The 7,421-nt window shown below is 34.0% G+C and overlaps 1 non-coding gene across 1 annotated transcript; it reads right to left on the reverse strand.

Annotated features, from left to right (window-relative positions):
* Window positions 1–6,539: 6,539 nt before the first annotated feature.
* On the reverse strand, window positions 6,540–6,644 carry LOC121206793 (small nucleolar RNA R71). The gene has a single exon (XR_005901965.1). It is a non-coding gene; the product is annotated as a small nucleolar RNA R71 (small nucleolar RNA).
* Between the last annotated feature and the right edge of the window lie 777 nt (window positions 6,645–7,421).

The raw sequence follows: 7,421 nt of genomic DNA on the forward strand, positions 1-7,421 counted from the left end.
TAAAGAAATCTCGACACTGAAATCCCCACACTTCTATGGTCGAGCCAGAAGCTTAATCATAATGGATTCTAATATCGCAAGTCAAAGATTACTCGTAAAGATAAGCCAAGCTTGATAATTCTCGAAACAAGAACGAGAGAAAAGCCAATATAAGAAATTCCAAGATATAAAGACTATACCAGAAATCCGAGAATATAATCCAGAAGAAAATAATATAGATGATCCGGAAAATCCTTTTGAGAAAACCAGAAAGAAACTACTGTCTGTACGTTCTAGAATTTCTCGTAACAGAGACAATATAATTCTCGCATATATAAACCATAATCAATAGAACATTAGAATAATCTTACATAGATTTTTTTTTCTATCAACTTCATTCCAATATATCAGAATAGAAATCTGAAGAGATGGGGAAAATGTCAATCACAACTAACTGGACCAATAGAGCTTTTCATCTAATATCACAGTCACTAGCATCCTCGTATGATAGAATTCTCACTCGAAAGGGATAACCATACGTATTCCCCAGAATAGAGGAAAACATAGAATACTCAGAAGAGAAAGGTAGCCATAACTTTTATTTGATTGAATCCGACATACTCAAACATAGTGCAAGTCCGACATTATTCCTCTAACTAATTCTGTCTTCACTAATCCCATACTATTCCATTATTATACCTTTTTAGTTTCACTTTTGCAAGCTTATGCAACATATCTCTCGAGAATCTCATCGTATAACTCTATTCTGGTAAGGGGCGAAGATTGTAAAGCCTCTAAACTTTTGACTGTAAAGCAAATACATATTCAACAACAACATAGCTTTACGCATATTGATTCAAACATTTCAAATTTCCAACTTGTTATAAACACATTTTCACATATCTTAGTAATACATGCAACTTTATTTCATGCGAATATTAGCTAAACATAAGTGAATTTATCACAATTCAAACTTTCATTTCTTTTTCTCAAATTATCGTTAATGTCTTATCAAATTCCCATATTTAGTCTTAATCACTTGCCAATATTTATCAAATTGGAGAACGTCTCATGGTTTTGAGTACATCGTTTACTTGATGCCATAGTTCAACTATGGTCTTGTACTAGCTCTCGTCTCAATGCCGATGCCATGTCCCATACATGGTCTTACACTGGCACACAAATCTCATGTATTGCTATGGTCCAACCATGGTCTTTTCCGTCAATTCATTAGTGACCGATCATACTCATTCCCTGCATTCCACCCAATTTGATCTTTCATTACAACTTTCATGCTATTGTGACATTTATGATTCTCTAACTGAGATTATAAAGCATAACATTGATGTATCTTGACTTCATTAATCTAGACATAAATGTCAACATTATGTATATACTGATTATTAATCATGCAATAAAAGCATTCATACATACATTATGTCATTTCAAACAAATTTCTTTCTTTTCATAAACACTTGGTCAAATCAAGTTGGACATTTAACATCGTATGAATACTAACATGCATAAAAGAGCTTTTCACAACTTAACTTTGTTTCATTCCACTATTTTACATTCTTTAACTCAAGAGTATCACATAGTGAATACTAGTTCATATGAAAATCATGAATTTCTTTTCATACCTTTCCCATTTTCAGCATGTCACAAGTATGATTCAATAATCTCAACTTTACTCTTATCTTTATCAAGATTTACTCGGTTGGAATTCATTCTTGTCTTAACCAACAGTTTTGTTAGGACCGGGAGATATCACACTATCACGAGTAATACTATGGCATGTATAGCTAGACTCTCTTCCGCTAGGTTAGTCCGAGAACCGACTAAACCATGCTCTGATACCATTAAATGTAACACCCCTCGCCCGCATCCGACGCTGGGACGGGGTTCGAGGTGCTACCAGACTTTTACTAACACTTCTATACTAAACAGGGCCATGAAATCTCAAATAATTAAAAACTCTTCTTTTCACATACAATTTGTCCCATATACGGGCTTACGAGGCCCAAAACATACATCTGGAGTGGTTCGGGACCCAACCGAGAACTCATGAAAAACTTAGAAAATCTCTTGCATCAAGGCTTCATACGCCCGTGTGGGTATAGAGCACACGCCCGTGTGCTAGGGACACGCCCGTGTCCCGAACCCGTGTCCAAAAACCTAGACAAATACAAGGCTATTTCCATGCCATTTTGTCACACTCACAATAGATGCACGTACTTATACAATAACATACAACATGGCAAAATTAGCTACTTAAACATTCCTAACATGTCATGATTATGGCAATTTCACATGCAATAGATATCATAGATTTTACTCACATCTTTACCACATTCATGCTATAATCATTATAAACTCATCACATAATACCATAGCACATGCATGCATAATTAAAATGGATTTACAACCCCATAATCAAAATAAGCCAACACATATGGCTAAAGCCATATCACATACTCTAATATTTAAACTCCTATACATGCCCTAGGCTCAAAGTACTTGAAATCACTACAAGCTGTCTTTCTGAGCAATAGTCACTAAATTATTTATATCTAGAGCTACGAAACTCCAAATTAAGTTCCATTAATTTTCCATGAAACTAGACTTATTTTCCTTTCTTCCATAAAATTTCCAGAATTTTTGGTTAAACCAAATAGTACAGTTTATTCTTCAAATTACCCCTGATTCATTGTCTGATAGTTCCGACCCTTCTATACCAAAGTTCAATTATCTCATAGTACAAGACTCGAATAATGTTCTCGTCTATTTCTCTTGAAACTAGACTCATATTTATACTTAAAAATATTTTTATAGAATTTTTGGTTGGGCCAATTAGTATAGTTTATTAGTTAAAATCTCCCCTGTTTCAGGGTATGACCACTCTGACCCCTGTGCACTACGAACCGAATTTCTCCCTGTACAGAATTCCAACGACCATGCTGTTTATTTCCCATAAAAATAGACTCAATAAGAAATCCATGCATGTAAGGTATGACTCTTAATAATTTTTGTACAATATTTGGTCAATTTATAAACTTATAATAGGGGATCTCAAATTCATTCAGACCCTGTTTCACAAGAATTCAAATATCACACAATATGGAATTCTTTTTCTTCCCCTATTTCTTTCATGTAAAAATAGACTCATTAAGATTTAATCCCATATTTTATTCTGCCTCTGACTCATTTTCCACTATTTTTAGTGTATTTTCAAAGTTACACTACTGCGGTAACTCAAATCTATCAAGGCTAAATTACTCATTCATGATCATTGTTCACAAAATTAATACAACATCATTTGTATAATCATCACCGAGACATTCATATCACATTTTCATTTACAATCTTACCATTTTGTTGTTATGTCGAGTTTTCAACCCGAGGGTTAAGTACATACCTGTTCAAAGTATCCATTTCACAACATTTATCAATACGTCCCTTTCATCTCGAGTATTCCTCCATTTGAGTAGAATTTTACCCATTGAACATATCGGAATATAATTCGGATACATGGAAAGTTTGCACATAAGTGCCACATATGTAGCCAAGCTACCATGTAACCCGCCCATAAGTGAACTCGGACTCAACTCAACGAGCTCGGGCGTTCGCATTCATTAGTGAACTCGGACTCAACTCAACGAGCTCGGATGCCTAGTTACATCTCACGAACTCGGACTCAACTCAACGAGTTTGAACATTCGCATCCATAAGTGAACTCGGACTCAACTCAACGAGCTCGGATGCCCAAATATTCCAGTGACATGTCACTTGTATCCTAATCTATTCCTAAGGTTCAACGGGACCTTTTTCCCAATCATGTGTCTCAACCATCTTCTACGGAATGCCGATACCAATACTCGTTAGTATTTCACATTTTCCAAGTATATCATATAATTGGACATATTATCAAACAATTATCACAAGTATAATATCTCATAATAATTATCATATCATTTAAATAACATCAAAACATATAAAAGAATAACTATGTTACCAACATTTACATATGAACTTACCTCGGTACCACAAAGGTAAAAAATCTCGATTTTCATCATCTAAAATATCACATTCAACTTATTAAAACAATGTACTGATCAAATTAGTCCATTGACACACTTGAAAAATTTTTACAATTTTGCCCCTATATTTTGCCAAAATTACCAAATTACCCCTAGGATCGTAAAATAATTTTTATCACATTTCTTTACTCCTTGTGTCTAGATGAACCATTTTCAGAACTATAGCAACTCATAATTTCAACTATTTCACACATTTACAACTCATTTTACAACTTAGCAATCTATCCCTTTTTAAGGTGTTTTCATGCAATTTCTTTCACAAAAGTTGTTTATTAGACAACTAGGACTCATAATCTTCCATAAAAACACAGCAAAAAACACATTTACTCTCATGGAAAAACCCTAGACTCTTCATCATTTTGCAAAATAGACCCCTCATATGAAAGCTAATGCTTTAGGGGTTCTAAAAATGTAAAAATCATCAAGAAAGACATTAAAAATCACTTACTAGCAAGGGATGTAAGTGGCTGATATTTCAGAGCTTCAAAACCCCTTTCTTTTCTGCCATTTTCGGTGGAGGAGAAGAGAAAAATGATAGCTTTTTCTTTTTTATTTGTTAACAATAAAACTAGTCAAAATTGGTGACCAATTTCACCTAATTTTGACTTTTCAACAAATTTTTTTGTCTCCCATGGCCGGCCATCACAATTTCAATGGCCTAATTTCACTTTAAACACCCCCAATTTAAGATACAAGGCAATTTAACACCTTTAGGTATTAAAACACAATTTTTACCTTTTACGCGATTTAGTCCTTTTTCGAAATTGGACTAGAAATTGCTAAAATTAACTTATCAAAATTTACATGCACTTATAAAATTATATTATAACACATAAAATAATACTAAATAATTTTCTATGGCCTCGGAATAGTGGTCTCGAAACCATTGTTCCGGCTAGGCCCAAAATTGGGCTATTACATTTTTTGGGATTCTTTATGTTTGTTATCATTATTATTCTGAAATGTTTTCTTTTACACTTATGAACTAAATCCCCTCAATACCTAAGGGGAATGAAACCTAAGATGGATCTTGTTATTATTTTCTGAATTATCTGATAAATATTTGATTTGATCTTAATTTTGTGTTCTTAATTCTTACTTTAATATTCCAGGATATTGATTCAAGTATTGATGTGCTTATTCAGAGGACAAAAAGTCCCTGTCTAAGAGTAGATCTAGCATAATTAAGTAGAGTTGATTGCACCCCAAGACATAGGGTGACATAAATCTACCAGATTAGGGTCAAACCTAATAAGGGAATCCATAGATCGAGTTAATGCAACACTAGGGGTTTTAATTAGAAAGAGATTTCAATTAATCAACCTAGGGTTAGACGTTGTTAGTCTCGAGAGAGATAATAATATAAATTAGGGAATTTTACGAATCAAGTCAAATGAATAAATCGTCTAATTCAGAGTCAAATAACAAGTGAAGTCTAGGTGGATTTTTCCCTTGGGTATTGTCTAAATCAATCAGTTTTCCCGAAAGTATTTCCCCAATTTACCTCTTGTGCATTCTTAGTTTAGTTAATTAGTTTAGATAAACCACATCCTCTTATTTTTAGGCTAGATAATAAAAAGAAGGTTAATACTTGTACTTTTAGTTTCTGTGGGTTTGACATTTCGATCTTGCTATAAACTATACTACTGTTCAATAGGTGCGCTTGTCTTCATCGTGATAATAGTTAGTTTTCAAGTACGATCAATCATAAATATAAAACTTATCACGAGACATCACATCAAGTTTTTGGCGCCGTTGCCGGGAAACTAAAATATTAAGAACGCTTAATTTTTATTACTTTAGCCATTTATTTTATTGCAATTTAAATTTTATTTTAGTTTTGTTAATTTTAATAAATTTTCTTTTGTTTTCTTCTGACAGATTCTTATAGTTTATGACTAGAAGAAACCCGTCAGGACCATTGCCTTTTGACAATGAGATTGAAAGCACAACTCATAGAAACCGAAGAGAAATAAGGCGAAACCTAAGAAACATAGAGGAAGAGCGAGAGGATGATATTCACACCACAACCGAGGAGATGGCTGAAAATCAAGAAAATTTGCTACCTCCTGCGATTGCTGTTGATCCAGTAAATTAGAATCTTGCTCCTCGTACTATGTATGATTATGCTAAGCCTAATTTAACAAGAGCCGAATCGAGTATAGTTAGACTTGCTATTACTGCAAATAATTTTGAACTGAAACCTAGCATGATTCAAATGATACAGTAGTTTGTTATGTTTGATGGTTTACAGGATGAGGATCCAAATACTCATTTGGCAAATTTTCTGGAACTCTGCGACACCTTTAAGATCAATGGCGTTTCTGACGATGCCATTCACCTTCGGTTGTTTCCCTTTTCGTTGAGGAATAAGGCTAAAAAATGGTTGAACTCGTTACCACGAGGGTCAATCACTACTTAGGAACAAATGACCGAAAAATTCTTACTTAAATACTTTCTGCTGGCTAAAACGGCTATATCTTCTTTTGTGCAGAAGGATCTAGAAACACTCTATGATGTATGGGAGAGATACAAGGATCTATTGAGAAGGTGCCCTCACCATGGGTTACCTTTATGGTTACAGGTTCAGTCTTTTTACAATGGTGTGAACCCCTCAACAAGAAAACTCATCGACGCAGCTGCCGGTGGAACTTTAAACAACAAAACACCTGAAGAGGCTTATGAATTTATTGAAGAGATGTCACTGAATAACTATAAGTGGCAAGTTATGAGAACAAAGCCAAAAAAAGCAGCCGGTGTTTTCAACCTCAACACGGTTACTATGCTATCTAACCAGGTAGAACTTTTTTAAAAAAAAGATTGATGGTTTATACTGTAACACCCCTTACCTATGTTCGATGCCAGAACAGGGTACGAGGCATTACCGAACTTAATCACTAATCATCGTATAAAAATCGATTCATAATTTCACTCTAATTTAAAAATTTTTCAAACACATTCAAGCTATCCCTTAAAAAGAGCTTACAAGGCCCATATCATGCTTAAATTCAACCACACACATAGGCAAGCATGCACATTCATAAATTGCATCATTTAATTAATAACATAATCAAGACTATCTACATTAAATGACTTTATACAATAAAGACCTTCAAATAACATAGGTCAGTATTTTAAGCGAATTCCTAGCAACTTAATAACAATTAAACGAGTCTCCATACATGCAAAAGACTTAAATACTTTAAAACCTTTATATATCGATCAATAGTTTGATAGTGTGATTTAACCTCCGGCGACCTCCAACTCGAGCTAACATCTGCTACACTATAGGAAAAAGGAAAGGAAGGGAGTAAGCATTATAACATAGTAAGTAAGTATGTAAAT

This window comes from Gossypium hirsutum, chromosome A09 (genome assembly GCF_007990345.1).
Source record: "Gossypium hirsutum isolate 1008001.06 chromosome A09, Gossypium_hirsutum_v2.1, whole genome shotgun sequence".
NCBI lineage: Eukaryota > Viridiplantae > Streptophyta > Magnoliopsida > Malvales > Malvaceae > Gossypium > Gossypium hirsutum.